The sequence below is a fragment of the Prionailurus viverrinus genome, chromosome C1 (genome assembly GCF_022837055.1).
Source record: "Prionailurus viverrinus isolate Anna chromosome C1, UM_Priviv_1.0, whole genome shotgun sequence".
NCBI classification, from domain to species: Eukaryota; Metazoa; Chordata; class Mammalia; order Carnivora; family Felidae; genus Prionailurus; species Prionailurus viverrinus.
In genome coordinates, this window is record NC_062568.1 from 126,382,569 (window position 1) to 126,399,080 (window position 16,512).

The window sequence follows — 16,512 nt, forward strand, 5'->3', positions numbered from 1 at the left end:
AAAAGTATTGCAACAATTTATTAACTTAAAAAATGGACCCATACCAAAAGTATCACAAAATCTACATGGAAAAAAAAATCAATGTTTTCATTAATTACTTTTGTAATACTTTTATTCTATGTCTTTATGTTTTGGCTTCAATCTCTGAATGCCTCTTCATATGAGAATTTTATAATTTAATTTCCGATAGAAAGAATGTTTCTCTAACTTAAAAAATGACTTTTATTATCAATAGCTTAGAGCTATTTCTTTCCATTTCACATCTTGTTACTGGTAAGTATTTAAAAATTTTTAGGTTATTTTTTTTATTAAAAAAATTTTTAATGTTTATTTTTGAGACAGAGAGAGAGTGAGGGAGGGGCAGAGAGAGTGAGTGAGAGACACAGAATCAGAAGCAGGCTCCAGGATCTCAGCTGTCAGCACAAAGCCCGATGCAGGGCTCAAACTCACAAACTGCAAGCTCATGACCCGAGCCAAAGTTAGATGCTCACCTGACTGAGCCACCTAGGGTGCCCCTAGGTTTTTTTTTTTTTTTAATTTAAGAAAATCTCTATACATTTATTTCATATGTGCACTACAAATCTGTGAGTATTTTCCACAAGCTAGCTTCTGATTCTGCACATTTTATACCTTGTTTTCTCTCCACTACCAATAGATTTCAGGCTCTGGGCACCATAAAATACATGCATGCCATGATACAAACTCTGTCCTCACACTTTTTGTTACAACACAGTAGGTGATAGGATTATTCCAGAAAGCCATTCCTACACCAGGATTACTAGCATTAACTATACATGAATATTAACCGAAAGCTGTATAATTATACCCCAACCATGTAAACCTATTCAATAAACTCTAAATAAATGAATCTCTAATTGAATTTCCTCCTTCCTGGCTTCTTCCTTACCACCCAACATAAGAAAAAATGCCAAAGAGAAATTGGAGTGGAAAGACAATATTCCTAAGAGATCATAGTTAAAGAATACTACTTGCGCAAATCATACCAATTATAAGACCATGAGAACATATTTCTAGCTGATCTCTCAAGGGCTTAGATGGGGTCCATGAAAGAGAAATATCCAGAAGCACAGTCCTCTGTATGCTGAGCAACTATGAAATAAGTGAATTAATTAAGGGCCTAGCACACCATCAGCTAAATGGATTGTTGCTACTGCTCTAGATTTCCTACAGTTACTATCACCACCCTAGTGTAAGTTCCTTTCTAAAACATAACCATTAGCATATGCACTTACACTGCAGAACTTTCATAAAGATTTAATTTAAAAATTTTAAAAAAAAACATTATACAAATTGCATGATCACAGAGGCCCAGATTGCCAAGTAGGATGCCATGAAATCCAAGCTTTTTACAAATGAGTCACAAAGGAAACAAAATAGGAGAAGCAGCATAAGCCTTGTAAAGACCCAGGAACTGCACATTCATCAGACACAGCTTCTCAAATCCTCTTTTACCACTATATGTTTTGCTCTCCAGAAGGATGAGTTTAGTAGGCTTTAGAGTCTCTCAAATTTTACCCACTTCTAATCTCGTATTGGTATAATGGTCATATAACTAATAATTCTTTGTGTAGCTGCTGCCCAGAGATCCAGAGATGGCAGGATTATTTACAATTGAAAACCTTGCAGAAGTATATCCTGCTAGAAGATTCCGGGTTCAGTAACTGGCACATAGCAACTCTTCCAGATTCCTCATTTATTTTCTCTCTAGTAAATCCATGGTCTATATAAGGAGATTGGTCAGTATCAAAACAGAGGTAGAAAAGAGCTACAGAACCACTGTTAACTGTTTCTTTCTAAAAATATAAGTTGAGATAACTTCAGAAATGTTTTATGTTACAAAACCAGGACTTATTTTATAATTATCCGATGATGGCATTTCTACCTATAATACTATTTACAGGAAGTTACACAAATATACTGAATACATTCCCATTTTTAAATTACCTATATATGTCTACAAAGAAATAAAGAAGTAGGCTTTTTTCCATAATGGAAACATTTGGAAGATAAAAACCATATGTCCTAGTAGCAGATCTTATTCTAGTGACAACCAAGGGCACAAAGTAAGCTAAAGAGTCTACTACCTTAATTTGCCATCACTTAGGGTCTCTGGTATAAATAAAATGTTATTTTTTGGCTCACTGAGGGAAACACACAAAGAAATTTTCCCCTGAAGTGGCATACACTTCTATGTTCAACACTGGAATGGCCAGACTGAATTAAATAAAATGAACAAGTCCCCTAAGAAAGAGACAGATTTGCAGGTCCCCACATCAACATGGTAGAAAGGTCTGTGTAACCAATTCTTTGAAAATATGAGTTTTGGCATCTTATCTATTTCAGGAAAATGAAATTACTGAGTAACAGTTATCATAGCTAATATTCTGTAAGGTAAAATGTATTTTAAAAATCTTGGATAAAGAAATTGTGGTTTATCTACACAATGGAATACTACATGGCAATGAGAAAGAATGAAATATGGTCTTTTGTAGCAATGTGGATGGAACTGGAGAGTGTTATGCCAAGTGAAATAAGTCATACAGAGGAAGACAGATACGATACGTTTTTACTCTTATGTGGATCCTGAGAAACTTAGCAGAAGACCATGGGGGAGGGGAAGGAAAAAAAAAAGCTGGAGAGGGAGGGAGCCAAAGTATAAGAGACTCTTAAAAACTGAGAATAAACTGAGGGTTGATGGGGGGTGGGAGGGAAGGGAGGATGGGTGATGGGCACTGAGGAGGGCACCTGTTGGGATGAGTACTGGGTGATGTATGGAAACCAATTTGACAATTTCATGCTAATAAAAAAAATCTTGAATTGTATTTTTATGTGAATAAAATTTAGCTATATAGAAAGAAGTACACATGTTAGATAAATTATTACCTAGTTATTTCCACATAGCTATAGAGATTTTTCCATCACTACTGAGAAAAATGAGTGGAAAAAGAAAACCACTGATAACAACAACAAAAACCCTAAAGGTATTAAGTATTTAACTAAAAGTAGAAAATCAATATGACTAGGTAAGTTAATATTTTATTTTATATTTTTGGTGAAATAGTTGAAAGTCTCATCAGATTTTTTTTTTCCCTCTGTGCAGGGGACTTCCCAACTTCCCAGACCCTGCCATCCATCACTCCTGGCCTTTCAACCCCCACTGCAGGAAGAGAGTGGGAGAGGGAAGGAGGAACATGACAAGGTAGGAGGGAGATAGCTAAGTATGGGTAAGGGGGTAAATTTTTTAAGTAGGTATTTTCTAAAGATACAGTCAAGTGGTTTTGAACCATGGAATACTGATACCAGAAATCTTGATAATCATCTAATTATTAATTGATCAATGAGCAAGTATATGATTTAGCACCATGATGAGGCTAGGTTTCTACCATCAACTTTACAAAATAATTATGTCATAATGGGTCTACACTGTATCCTCATTTACAGTTTAATAAAAGAAATAAAACACCACATCTAAAATAACAGTTTATTATCAAGGTTCTGACTCTACAGATGTGTGGAGAACTGAAGGAATAATAAATGTTAATTTGTAAGTGTGCTTCATGAGAAAGATGGTAGGTCTACAAAATGTTTGTGGAGTCCAGATGGGTGTGGGTGAGTGAGAGAAGGAAGACCACTTCATGGAGAGAATTCCAGAGGCACATGTGAGTGTGAAACATGAAGAGACAAGGAGTCTGATAAAATCCCAGTGGAATGGTTCAATGCCAAGTCCTATATTTAGGGTAGGGTTATAAAGACTTGAAATTCATACAAAAGAGTCTGGATATTATGCAGTAGATAATAAAGAATGAATGCTGGTTGTTGAGTAAGGTAAAGTCATAATAAAAGTCATATTTCAGATCATTCTATGCTGGATGGATCTAGAAGTTGAGTCAGACAATAGGAACAAGTGCCATAAGGCAGTTCCTGAAATTTAAGTGGGCAATAATACAGATTTAGATTACAGTAAAAATACCTGCATGACTTAAAAGGAAGGGACAAGTATAAAACAATTTGAAAGAAGAAATTACTATAGTTTACCATTTAAAGATATTCTAGAGCCATTCACCGGATACATCTAAACTATATTTGGCTAGCCTTTAAGAACATATATTATAAAATCAGAGAAAAGAAAAGTTATATTTATAAAATCTGAAGAGCTGATGGATCCCAGTGAAATAAATGATATCTGGCCCAACCCTATCAATTGGCTTTGTATCTCCTCTCGTATCTCATATACTATTGCAGAGTACATATGAAAATAACTTGTGATTGCTTCAACAATATGTGCTTACAACACTACAAGCAAGTACCCATCTCCTATATAAAGAACAGTTCATATACATTATCAACTACAGAACACATACATTTATAGAGATATCAACTGCTAAAACTTATTATATAGCTGTGTCTTCTGATGTTGAAATTTTCATAAGTAAAAATTGGGGCATAAGGAATAACCAAATACATGGGAAGTCTGGGAAATAATTATATATAATTTATATGAAAAAATACCATCTAGCTGTAAAAAGATTAGGACATTGTAGGCACTCAATATATATTTAAATATGTAAATACACGAAGGAAGAAATCATATCTATATGCTCTCTGTTGCCTGCATTTCGAGGTGGAACTTTTTATAGGTGGATTATAAACACTGCTTCCACTTTCTTATCCACCATTTACTCTTCAGTCCAGCACAGCTGAACTCATCCTCTGCGTCATATTGAAACTTTTCATACCATAAAGAATGGACTATTCATCAAATCCAATGTGTATTTTCACAGAAATGACAGCTTTTTGTCAAAACTGGCTCCCTTTCCTGTGCTCCTAATCTCAGTTAATGACATCTCTGTTCACATAGTCACCTGGGCCAAAAACATTCAGAGTCATCATGAATTGCTTGCTGTTCTGCTGGTCAGTGATCTATTTCTGTTAATTCTCCTTCCTAAATATCATTCACACCTGTGGATCCCTTTCATCTTCGTTACCACTGCCTAAGTTTGGGTAGTGATTTTTTTCACCACAAAATTTAGTAGCTTGCTATATAATTTCCTATTTCCAGCCATCATTATCCCCAAAATCTAACTTCTGTACTGAGAAAAAAAAACTTCTTTATAAGAAGTACAAATGCAGACAGATTACTCTCATTTACAAAATTCCTCAGTGGCTTTCCATCAAATACAGCATTGTCTTTCTCTTTTGTTTTACTACACATGAAAAATACATTTACAACCTCTCTCTTCTCTCTCTCTCTCTTTCTTTTATCCACAAGCACCTCACATAAAACTGAAATAACATCTTGCATACTCATATTGATCCACCCTGATTTGTAATATTCCATTTTATGGTATTATATTTCATCTCAGAAAATATCAGTTGTATCCAATAAGCTGATAAATTATTTACTCTTGAAAATACTGGTCAAGACTATAAAGGTCAAACACCTTAAATTGTTGAGCAAGACCATCTGGGATGCTTCCCTATTGTTTTTACACTCATCTTTGGATAAGTTTACATTAAAGAGCCACATTCTGCAAGACCTGAGCACAGGGAGACCAAGACGGCTGAGCTCTGGCCACAGTGGTTCACTTTGTTCTCGCATGTCTAGGTACACTGTGACTTGATATTACCATAGAAGTTAAATGTCATGATCCTGTTACATGTATCAAGATTTTGCCTAAAGGCATGGTCACTGCAATACTGTATCCGGTACCATTGGAAAGATGGAAAAAATCTAAATGAATACAGTTAGGGAATTGATTTTTTAAAAAGGTAATAGTACATTTGTAGATTGAATGATAAGGTTATTTAATTCAGCGTTAGAAGATTTAATGACGTGAGATGTTCCTAATTTATTTCTAAATTAAAATTTGAAAAGTATAGAAAGCATCAAATGACATAGATGATCTTTCCTATGTTGGAGATAAATGTAGCTTCTGTTCTGTGTTTCTTCTTTTTAATCATCATATATTGGGGAAAATCTGCACAGATACTCTGGTTCTGTCTTCAACAAAAGGCATGGCAATTAGTAATTTCCACATAAAGTTGTCATTCGTAACAAAAAAGAAAGATGAATTATGAAATAAACACCATACGTTAAAAACGGAAGATCTTCAAGCTAATTCCAGTGACTTCATTCAACTAGGGCACATGGAGGCAGACTCAGTGCTGGATTCATATTGTACACTGGCATCTGTTACTAAGGATTTTAAGGCTTCTCAGCAAGAATCCTTCACAGTGATGCACATGTGTATGCGTCATTTGCATTATCATCTGAAGCACTAGGATTCCTGAGGTCTCCACGTTGTTGTCATTGAGCAACGCTTAGGTGGAAAAAAGGAAAGCTGATGTACAGATGTAGATTTTCAAAGAATCCCAGGAACTAAAGAACCAAAGGGAGACATTTCCACTTTATCTTTTCCTCTCCACTCACTAATTTTTACCTAAACTTAATGTCTTGTCTCTTAATGAATGCTTTGTCTGAGAGGAGTTCTTTATGAGCAAAATATAATTTTCTAAGGAAATTCAGGGAAGGAAAGGTTACATTGCCTACATTAATATAGACCTATAAAAAATAAAGTTAAATAATCATCTGATGAGAAGTTTTGAATAAACGAACATTGTCATTCGTCTATCCTTGATATATATTCATGACCATAAAAATATCAAATATTCAAAATTTTATCTTCACTTACTACTACCATGAACCATTAAAAACAAGTAATTCATGTCTTCATTGTTGTTATATATAGGGGTTTGCTTCCTATGCTTGTTTTAAAAGATTTCTTCCTCTTAGAATCTCACATCCTTTGAAACAAAGATGTAGATTAGAAGACAAGCATAAAGAAGCATTATGACTTTGGCAGCTGGGCAGCAAACTGTTTAATCTTGCTTTATCTTTGACATGCTCTGGAACTGGAGCATGTGGAAATCTTACTAAGGGAAAGACCTCAATTTTCTCATGCAGTCTCTTAGCTCTTACCATAACAAAAAGCCAAACTGCTCTCCCAAGATGCAGGATATCTTTGGTGTTTATATTTTAAACCAATCATTCCCAACAGACTTTCTTTTTGTGAAACGTTAAACAGTGGCCATATATTTTATAGAATGTGTCTTAATTTCCCATTCTTAGAACCCCAAAATGACTCGGTGTATTTTGACAAGCTGATGAAAGAAATAGCTTAAGGCAAGTTCTCCTTTGAGTCATAGAAAATCACTTTAGAACTATTTTTAAAGGGAATGGCAAAAGTTTATCTAAGTATTTGGCAGAAAGTCAAATAAAATTCCTTAATTCTTCCCTCTCATTTTTTTAATTCACAAAGTTTGCCATTTTTCTCCTCAAAATGTTTTTCATGACACCCTTACTATATTAGTATCCTAGTCTAGCTCCTTCTTAGATCAATTTCCAACTTTTACTCTTTATTCTAATTGCCTGCCTCTACTTTCTATATACTCACACAAATAAGCTAATCCATACTACAATTGCTGCCAGGTTCATCTTTCTTTAATTACTCAAATGTCTCAGTTTGAATTTCTACTACAATAATACTGTCTAACAATTGCATAACTTAATGGTTTAATTATTGTTTTTTTTAATGTTTATTTATTATTTTTGAGAGAGAGACAGAGCGTGAGTGTGGGCGGGGCAGAGAAAGAGGGAGACACAGAATCCAAAGCAGGCTCCAGGCTCTGAGCTGTCAGCACAGAGCCCTACTTGGGGCTCAAACCCATGAACCATGAGATCATGACCTGAGCCGAAGTCAGACCTCCAACTGATTGAGCCACCCGGGCACCCTAATTATTAAGTGTTTATTATTGCTTATGAGTCTATGGCTTAGATGGGACGATTTGCCAGCCTGCTAGATCTGGCTAGGCTGGCCTTGCTTGCTTGGGGTCATTCACATGTCTGCAGACAAGTGAATGGTCTTTTGAGGGCTCGTGATCACAAATGACCTTGTCTGTGGTGGGCTTCTCTCACATGGTGTCCTATCCTCTAGCAGGCTACACCAGGCTTCTTTAACTGGTGATCACAGAGAGAGACAGAGACAGAGGGACAGGAAGAAGTAAAGAGACAGAAAGTATACACAACCATTAATTTGAGGCCAGGGTCAAAACTGCTCCGGTGTTAGGCCCCCTGTTAAAGTAAGTCACAGACCAGCAGATTCATTGCAAAGAGAAAATAGTCTTCACCTCCTAATGGACAGACCTGAAAAGTCACATTACAAAGTACACAAGTATGGGGAAGAGTAAAAGATTATGAAGATTTCTGCATTCTACCACATCATTGTCAATCTCCTGCTCAAAACCTTTCAGTCATTACCTATTTCATGACCTGATCAATTGTAAACTCTGCTCCCAAGATTTCAAATACAAATACATTTAGCCCATCCTTCATTTTCCACCTTAACCTTCTTTTCTATTTTTCCTCAACATGTTGAACCAGCTCATCCTCTCACTGTGACATGAATTATGAGCATTTTTACTCACTCATACCTCTATGCTCTCACCCCTACCTCCTACTTTATATGCTATTTTCCGTTTCTTACACTTAATCTAAGTTCTATTTTATTAAAGTCCAGCTTTTTCTTTTGACTAAGCCTTTATTTTTATCAGAGTCTCAGATGTTTTGTGATCACTCCAGTGCACATTGCTACTTTTATTTATTTTTATTTTTGCACTCCTACAGTATAGACATACTTTCCACACAATTTCAGCTCTGGTTACATAGTCTTTGTATCATATACTTCTCCTTAATGAGTGTTGGCTTGGTCTACCCCACAAAAGTATAAAATGCATATTCCCTAGAGTATAAGAATTAGTTCTAATTATATAATAGGTATATTCCAGATTGAATCATACCCACCAAAAATTCATATGTTGGACTTCTAACCCCCACTTCATAAGAATGTGATCTTATTTGGAGATAACGTCTTTATAGAGGTAGTTAAGTTGAATAAAGCTGTTAGGGGGAGCTTTAATCTAGTATCACTGATGTCCTTCTAAAAAGGAGAAACTTGAACACAGAGATAGACAAAAACAGAGGAAAGACAATGTGAAGAGACACAGGAGAAGACAGCCATCTATTAATAAGCCAAGGCAGGAGGAGGCCTGAACAGACCCTTCCCCCATAGCTTCCAGAAGGAACCACCACCTGCATTTTGGACTTTTATCCCCCAGAGCTGTGAGACAATACATTTCTGTTATTTTTCCCCACTCACTTTGTGGCACAGCCTTAGTAAACTAAAATGAAGGATTAAATAAATATTTGGTTTTGTTTGATTTATCAAATAGATGAAAGACTCATAAGTAGAAACTATTAATTCTATGTTCTTGGACAAAAGAAATTTTGACAGAATTCCTAGGAACTTAAAATTTATGGATCACACATTCACAATATAGAAAACAAGGGATTTGGGGGTGCCTGGATGGCTGAGTTGGGTAAGCATCTGACTTCAACTCAGGTCATGATCTCACAGTTCGTGGGCTCAAGCCCCACTGCTGGCTCTGTGCTGACAGCTCAGAGCCTGGATCCTGCTTCGGATTCTATGTCTCCTTCTCTCTCTGCCCCTCCTCCCACTCACATTGTGTGTGTGTGTGTGTGTGTGTGTGTGTGTGTGTGTGTGTGTGTGTGTCTGAAAAATAAGTAAACATTAAAAAAAAAAAAAAAGAAAACAAGGGATTTCGTCCTTAGAGTGTATCAACCAATATTAAACTACTGATCGTTTAACTAAATTCTCGACCTTATATTTTAGATATGAGAAGAAAAGCATGCAAATAGAGTAAAGATGACCAACAGGTACTGCATTTGGAAAGTCAAGTGGGCTGTTTTGCTCTGTGCGACTACAAAATAATGGTTGGCAAACAGAAGCTGAATGTTAATAAACTGTGTGAAATTAAAAATTGAGTATGAATAAGGTTATATGAACATGTAATAGATTCAGCTGAAACATACATTACTTATTTTTTCTCTTGGGGATACAGTGAATGAGACTGACTGATATAATCTCCTCGCCTTTGAGACCTTAAAGTTATGCCATATCTTAGCAACATGAAAAATTGATAATATTGATAATAAGTAAGTAATCTTGTGATAGGCAAAATGTAGGGACATGAGGTAATTTACGGCAGGGCTTCTCACTTTGATTAGAAACCTAGGAAAGTAAGTATCTGTGAGTAAATGAGACCCAAAGGGTGTATAAAAATTGTCCATCTCAGGGTCACCTGGGTGCCTCAGTCAGTTGAGCATCTGACTCTTGATTTTGGCTCAGGTCATGATCTCCTGGTTCATGAGTTCAAGCCCTGTGTTGGGCTCTGTGCTGACAGAGTGGAGCCTGCTTGGAATTCTCTCTCTCCCTCTGTCTCTGCCCCTCCCCTGTCCGTGTGTGTGTGCTTGCTCTCTCTCTCTCTCTCAAAATAAATAAATAGAGTGGCGCCTGGGTGGCTTAGTTGGTTGCGTGTCTGACTTCAGCTCAGGTCATGATCTTGTGGTTTGTGAGTTCAAGCCCTGCGTTGGGCTGTGTGCTGACAGCTTGGAGTCTGGAGCCTGGAGCCTGTTTTGGATTCTGTGTCTCCCTCTCTCTCTGTTCCTCCCCCACTCACACTCTGTCTCTCTCTTTCTCAAAAATAAAGATTAAAAAAATTAAAAAATAAATAGAATGTTCTAAAAAATTGTCTATTTCAATAACAGTAAAAGAGAGAAAGTATGTTAACTAAAGGAAATACAATGATTATATCATGAATCTGGACAAAGAAAATCTTGGAAGACAAAGAAAACTGAGCATGACTCTTTTTCTTCTGGAGTATGGTTAAACTGATTTTTTTCTTCCTTCTTTTACCACACTATCAAGTTCTTTCACATTGTTCTGAAACTCTGTGAAACAGGCGGCAGCTCCCACAGGCTGCTGCCCAACCTGGACACTAGAAACAAGGAATAAAACAGTAAGACATGCCTCAGAGACTTGCTTAAACCTCTGCAGTGAAGAGAAACACAGGTCTGACCACCAAAATTGAAAATCCAACCCAGTACTTCAGGGAGAAAACGATACCAGAAATAGAAGCAAGCAATCATCAAGAGAACGATTTAAAGCACCTGCTGATGATTTAGTCTCAGAGCCTAACTCAGGCAGAAGAAAATTCAATATTGTTCAATGAAGTAAATAAAGTATTGAGGAAAATAAAATCCTGGTGCCTAAGATAACAATAGTATTGATGTCTGCAGATTCTGCGTGACAGACGCACTTGGCTGCTGCTGCAGAGCTATATGCCAGCTTGGGGCATCATAAACTATTCAATATAGACAGACTCATCCTCAGGACAGAGTGATTTGGGCAGTTATCTGGTGTCCTGGTGTCCTGTTCTTTGGAGGAGTGCTGCTCTACTGCCAGCAGTCAGCTGGGCAGTGATTCTTTGAGCCGGGGGGGGGGTGGGGTGGGGTGGGGGGGGGGATACTTGCCAGACAGAGCTGAAAAAGGACATAAGCCATGATTCCACCAAAAGCATGACTTAAATTGGCCCGATCTCCAAAGCCATCTAAGGGATATTAATATGAGCCACCAGGAGAAACTATTTGCATACTAACCTCTTGGGCCCCTGGGAGAAATCGTTAAAGAGATTATAGTAGAAGTCCTCAATTGGGGGCCAGAGAGCCAAAATCTGGCCCTGAAACCTATGGTGTTTGGCCTGAATGATGTTGACCCACATACATCTTTTTAAAAATATTTTTAATTAGTTGCTAACCTTTAAAAACTTTAGTTTCTGTATTCTTTTGAAAATTTAGAGGATCTGACAAAATGTAAGTGCCAACTGCAGCTTTTCAATGGCGGCACACATTCTCTAATTTGCTAGCACTCCACATTGTTTTGCTTTTATCTCATTTGCTTCATGTGGGCTGGCCCTTCTACGCGTTTAAGTCCTAAACCTAGTACTGATACTTTGCATAAGAAGAGGCAAAGGAGGATGGAGATTAGGAAATATTGACCAGAAAGGTAATTCATTGTCCAGACAAAAAGCAAAGGCCTAAAATACTTACAGTAATTAATTCAGGAGAAATTGGAAAGATTACTCAGATATCAAGGAAAGGGAATCAGATTCATGAGAGGTAAGACAATAAAACAAGGAGATAAAACAGGCTATATTGTAGGATGGTTTATACTCTTTCAGCAAGAATAGTGAAAGCATCCAGAGAACTAGAAAGAGCCTGGCAAGCAAAAGTCTCTGTATTATTTAGCTGTAGCTGCCACAGCAAAAAACCATAGACTGTGGGACATAAACAACTGAAATTTACCACCTCACAGTTCTCGAGGCAGGAAGTCTAAGATCAAGATGACACCATGGTTGGTTTCTGGTGAGGGCCCTCTTTCTTGTTTTCTGCCTTCTCACTGTGCCCTTACATGGTGAAGCTTCCTGACATCTCTTCTTATAAGGACAGTAGTCCCATCATGAAGACCTCATTTTCATGACTTCACTCCTTAGTTGCCTGTCAACGGTTCTATCTCCAAATGCACATTGGGGGCTGAGATTTCAACATATGAATTTAGAAAGGGGACATTCAGTTTATAATAATCTCAATGAAAGCTACCCTTAGAAAGCTACTGTCTCCCACTTGACCCCACATAATGGCATTATAATGAAAACTGTATTCGTCAGGGTTCTCCAGGGAAATAGAACCAATAGGAAGATACTCAGAAGAACTAATGGCATCAGTTCTAGTCCAAGTCCAAAGGTTTGAGAAACAGGACTTTAGATGGCATTAAGTCCTACTCCAAGGCCAAGACATCAGTGTTTCAGCTCATGCAGTCTGTCAAAGAGAAAGAATTCTCTCTTCCCTGCCTTCTTGTTCTATTCATACTCTCAACAGTTTGAAAGAGGTCAATCCATATTGGGGAAGGCAATCTGCTTTACTCAGTCTACTGCCTATTCAAATACTAATCTCTTATAGAAATATCTTTACACATACACCCAGAAATAATGCTTAACCAGATATCTGGGCACCTATGATCTAGTCAAATTGACATATAAAATTAAGCATCACAAAAACATATTTTGCAAATGAAGTGATCTGTAATTTAAGATCGGAATATCCCTGGTTTATTTTCCTCTGCCTAAATACCCAAAGAAGACTTTAGGAAGAGTTTCTGTCAGAGACAAAGAACAATATCATGAGAGAGAAATTAGGACTTTCACACATAAAGGGTAACTTGAGTGTTTGTCTGTCAGAGGGCTTTGTGATACTGCTGAATGGCAGCTACCCTTTCAGACTCAGATAAACTCAGTATAAATAACAAAAAAGTCACTGCTTTTTATAAAGAAACTTCAGAAATCTAAAACTCTGGACTAGAAGAAAACAAACCCTCTCAGGGGTTCCTATGTAAGTATTTGGAACAATCTAGATGTAACAGCCTGGACTACTCTCCCTGCCCTTAACCTCATGTTGGAGGGCTGGACTTCTAAGAAGGAAGGAGCACAGACAACTGAATGCTATATGAGCTGACCTCTCCAACAATCTGAGAAATTAATCTCCATTGACTGGTGGGGAGTATTATGCACCTGGGCTGGAACTATGCTCTGCAAGACCAACTGTGCTAAACGTCTGAATGGAGTGCTGGATTCAGTCCACTATATTTTTTATTTTGTTTTACTTGTTTTTTTTTTTGTTTTTTTTTTTTTGTTTTACTATGTCTCCCCTAAAAATTTCTTGAGGAAATTTAGGAAGGAGGTTAAACGGCAGAGTTTTCTAAAACTGCTCTGGAGTTCAAAATTTCGAATGACTTGTGTGTTACTGGGAAGATAGAGAAGAGCTACTTTCTCCTATTACTTCCACTAAGCACAACTGAAAAAACCCTATACATTTTACCTAAAACAAATATAAGGAGATTTAAAAAGAAGAAAGCAGATCACCAAGGGGGCAACCTTGTTACAGGGATTGGGGCAGAAAATCAAGATCCCCTCCTGCTCAGTCTCCACTGATATCACAAAGCGGTGATCTCATTACTGCTGGGCAATGGTGAAAATGTTCACTCTCCTCTAGGCCTTGGACACCACCCCAGTGGAGGTAGATGGGAGCCTCTTTACTGCCAGTTGGAAGTAGAAATTCAGGCTTCCCATGGGCTTCCCTTGACAACACAGGTGGGGTGGGGGTGCAGGAAACAATTTATTTCCAGCCAGTGAAGATTAAAATGTCCAGTTCCCCAGCTGGTCTTCTCTGACACTCTTTCCATAGGGATAATGGGGAGCCTGTTACAAACTCATAAGCGTAGAAGTTTACCCTTGTTCCTTACTCGGGCTTTCATTATGTCAATGAATATAGGGCACAAGGATTTGGTTGCATTGTAGCAATGTTTTCTACCTTGCTATACTTCCCTTTTCATATTACTTTGGATAGACAAAGCGAGCTTTTTTTGAGGGGGGAGGCGGTATGTCTACAACTGTTGCATAAAATCCATGTTTACTTAGAACTTCAGGATATTCCCTTATTTGTAAATACGGTCTTTGTAGCGGCAACCAAGGTAAGATAAATTCATCCTAGATTAAGGTGGATCCTGATACAGTAAGACTGTTACCTTATAAGAAGAGAAGCAAAGACAGACACAAGGAGGCACATATTGAAAAGGAAGAAATAAAATTGTCCTTAACAGATAAAATGATTGTCCACATAGAAATTCCAAAAGAATCTACAAAAATAAAAATCCTATAATAAATTAATTCAGTAAAGTTGAAGTATATTAGATTAACATGCATAAATCAACTGTATTCCTATATACTAGCAATGAACACATAGATACTGGAATTAAAAATACAATACCATTTAACATTCTTAAAAAATGAAATGCATAGGTGTGTAAATCTATCAGTATATGCAGGATTTGTAAGCTGAAAGGTACATAACACTGATAAAAGAAATCAAAGAAAAATTAAAAAAAAGAAGGGATATACTGTGTTCATGGATTGAAGCATCAACATAGCAAAGTTGCCAAACCTTCAATTGATTACATAGGCTTAATTTAAATCTTATTATAATTCAAGCTAGACATTTTTCAGATATGTACAAGATTATTCTAAATGTATATTGAAAATCAAGGCAACTAATGTAGCTAAAACAATTTGAAAAAACAAGAAGAAAGTGGGAGAATTGATCGACCTGGTTGTAAGACTTATTATATAGCTACAACAATTAACACTCTATGATATTGGTAGAATACATAAACCAGCAGAAAAAAAGAGAGAACCAGAAAGAGACTCAGATATGTCCGAGTAATTTTTGACAAAAGTGCAAAAGTAATTCAGTGGAGGAAAGACAGCCTTTCCAACATATGATGATAAAGTCACAAATTGGGGTACCAGGACAAAGGAGCCCTTCTGTAAGATTTTGTTTACAGGCCTAAAGCTGGATGCCTGGGATGAAAATTTTTAGATAGCATTGTACCAGGATTATGGTCACAATTTTGGGATAATTAGACTAGACCATGGAGAACCACTTTAGCCATTCATCCCTGAGAAATTTTTGTCCAGGCCATTCAGGCAATGGGAATAAAAGAAAAGCAGCAAGCATAGTTCAAGTGAAATGTTTGCCAAGCCGATGAGGATCTTACAAGGGTAGGAAGAAGGGTGTGTGTGCTCATTTTGCTCTGTCATTAATAGATAAAATGACTGAATCTTATGGGGGTTATGGAGATTGGGGACAGACCCCATTCTTGATTACTACAACCAATTTCACAACTTTGGCATTAGAAAAGATGATAGTTAAATACATTAGCAAAGAATGTACAAACCTTACACTAAAATCTCTGGTGCCCCATCTGAGTCCTGTTTCCAATCCTCAATTGAGAAACTAATGTGGCTAGAGAGATTAAGGGGATACGAGGGAAATTAGGAAGACAAAATGGCACCTCTGTGGGTAGCTCTACCTTCTAAGATAGAAGAAATCACTGAAAAGAATTAGATCTCTAGGGCAACTAAATCAAGGGAATTAGATAAATGACAAATATTTCCAATGTAAGAGGGCATCCCATTGCAAAAATTCTGTCTTCATTGTGTTTCCATACATACAAAATTAGCCAATGGAGGGACTGACCCTACGTTAAAATTTGAAAGTGAAAACTAAAATAACTTTGCTAAATACATTTCCTTATAGATAAAGGACTTCACCCTTTGGTTTTATTGTTTGTGAAAATACACTGTGATCAAATGGGGTAAATTCTTATTAAGAAATTTCAGAGTTTATGTAAGTTGGAATATGATCTTTCTACTACTGCAATTATAAGCAAATATTAAAAATTCAACCAAAACAGGGTGTGCCTTTGACCTATCCAGAAGAAATTGATGGAACATTAGACAGGTGTGGTAGCGGGAATTCTGTGGTAGCTTCATGAGCTCCACCTTCTGGTGTTAAACCCTGTATAATCTCATCCCCTTGAGTGGGACAGACTTCTGTTTTGCTTGTAGAAAGTAGAATATGGAAGAAGTGATGGGATTTCACACTGCCTGCTTAGGTTACTT